Raw genomic sequence first — 2,516 nt, 5'->3', positions numbered from 1 at the left:
ACAGTGTGTGTGTCACAAACCCGTGTGGACAGCGTGTATGTCACAGACCCCCCTACATAGTGTGTGTGTCACAAACCCCACGGGACAGCATGTGTGTGTTATAAACCTCATTGGACTGTTTGTGTATCACCAAACCATTGGACAGCGTTTGTGTGTGTCACAATCTGCCATGGACAGTGTGTACGTCACAAACCCCATTTGATAGCGTGTGTGTCACAAACAACATTGGACAGCGTGTGTGTGTCAGAAACCCCATTGGAATGTGTGTATGTCACAAACCTCATTGGATAGCGTGTGTATGTCACAAACCCCATCGAACAGTGTGTGTGTCGAAACCCCATTGGATTGCGTATGTGTGTCACAAACCCTATTGGACAGTGTGTGTATCACAAACCCCCCTTTACAGTGTGTGTGTCACCAACCGCATTGGACAGCATGCGTGTCACAGACACCATTGGAAAGCGTGTGTGTATCAGAAACCCCATTAGACAGTGTGTGTGTCACAAACCCCATTGGATATTGTGTGTGTGTCACAAAACCAAAGGAAAGTGTGTGTGTCAATAACCCCATTGGACAAAGTGTGTGTCATAAACCTCACTGGACAATGTGTGTGTCAGGAACTCCGTTGGACAGCGTGTGTGACACAAGCCCCATAGGACACAGCATGTGTGTCAGAAACCCATTGGACAGCGTGTGTGTCACAATCCCCATTGGACAGTGTGTGTCTCATAAACCCCATTGGACAGAATCCGTGTCACAAACAACATTGGGCAGCGTGTGTATGTCACTATCCCGTTTGGACAGCGTGTGTGTGTCACAATCCCCATTGGACAACGTGTGTGTCACAAAGCCCCCTGGACAGTGTGTGTGTCACAACACCCATTGGAAACCGTGCCTGTCACAAACACCATTCGACAGCGTCTGTGTTTCGCAAAACCCATTGGACAGCCTGTGTGTCACAAACCCACCTGGACAGTGTGTGTGTTACAAACCCCATTGGACAGAGTGTGTGTCACAAACCCCCTGTACAGTGTGTGTGTCACAATCCCCATTGGACAGTGTGTGTGTCACAAACACCATTGGATAGTGTGTCTGTGTAGCAAACCCTATTGGACAGCGTGTGTGTTTCACAAACACCTCTGGAAAGTGTGTGTGTCACAAACCACATTGGACTGCATGCGAGTCACAAACCCCATGGGACAGCGTGTGTGTGTCACAATCCGCTTTGGAAACCGTGTGTATGTCACAAACCCCATTGTACAGTGTGTGTGTCACAAACCTGTGTGGACAGCGTGTGTGTCACAAACACCCGTTGAGAGTCTCTGTGTCACAAACCCCATTGGACAGCGTGTGTGTCACAAACCACATTGGACAGCGTGTGTGTCACAGACCCCCCTTGACAGTGTGTGTGTCACAAACCCCATTGGACAGTGTGTGTGTCACAAAACCCCGTGGACAGTGTGTGTGTCACAATTCCCATTGGACAGCGTGTGTGTCACAAACTCCATTGGAAAGTGTGTGTGTCATAAACTCCATTGGACAGATTGGCTGTGACAAACCGCTTTGGACAGCTTGTGTATTACAATCCCCCATGGACAGTGTGTGAGTCACAAACCCCATTTGACAGCGTGTGTGTCACAAAACCCGTTGGTCAGAGTGTGTATCACAAACCCCACTGGAAAGTGTGTGTGTCACAAACCCCATTGGATATTGTGCGTGTGTCACAAAACCCATTGGAAAGTGTGTGTGTCACTAACCCCATTGGATAGTGTATGTGTCACAAAACTCACTGGACAGTGTGTGTGTCACAAACCCCATTGGACAGAATCCGTGTCACAAACACCATTGGACAGCGTGTGTGTGTCACAATCTCCATTGGACAGTGTGTGTGTCACAAACACCATTGGATAGTGTGTGTGTGTCACAATCCCTATTGGACAGCGTGTGTGTGTCACAATCCCCTTTGGAAAGAGTGTGTGTGTCACAAACCCCATTGGACAGTGTGTGTCTCACAAACCCCATTGGACAGCGTGTGTGTCACAAACGCCCCTGGACAGCAGTTGTTTCACAAACTCCATTGGAATGCGTGTTTGTCACAATACCCATTGGACAGCGCCTGTCTCACAAACCCCCCGGAACAGTGTGTGTGTAACAAACCCCATTGGACAGCATCCGTGTCACAAACACCATTGGACAGCGTGTGTGTGTCACAATCTCCATTGGACAGTGTGTGTGTCACAAACACCATTGGATAGTGTGTGTGTGTCACAATCCCCACTGGACAGCGCGTGTGTAGTGCCAAACCCCATTGGACAGTGTGTGTGTCACAAACCCAAGTGGACGGAGTTTGTGTGTCATAATACCCATTGGAGTGTGTGTGAGTCACAAACCCCTCTGGACAACGTGTGTGTCATAAATACCCCTTGAGAGTCTCTGTGTCACGAACCACATTGGACAGCGTGTGTGTCACAAACTCCCCAGGACAGTGTGTGTGTAAGAAATCCCATTGAAAAGCA

This window comes from Columba livia, unplaced genomic scaffold (assembly GCF_036013475.1).
Source record: "Columba livia isolate bColLiv1 breed racing homer unplaced genomic scaffold, bColLiv1.pat.W.v2 Scaffold_122, whole genome shotgun sequence".
Lineage (NCBI taxonomy): Eukaryota > Metazoa > Chordata > Aves > Columbiformes > Columbidae > Columba > Columba livia.
This window is presented reverse-complemented; position numbering follows the sequence as displayed.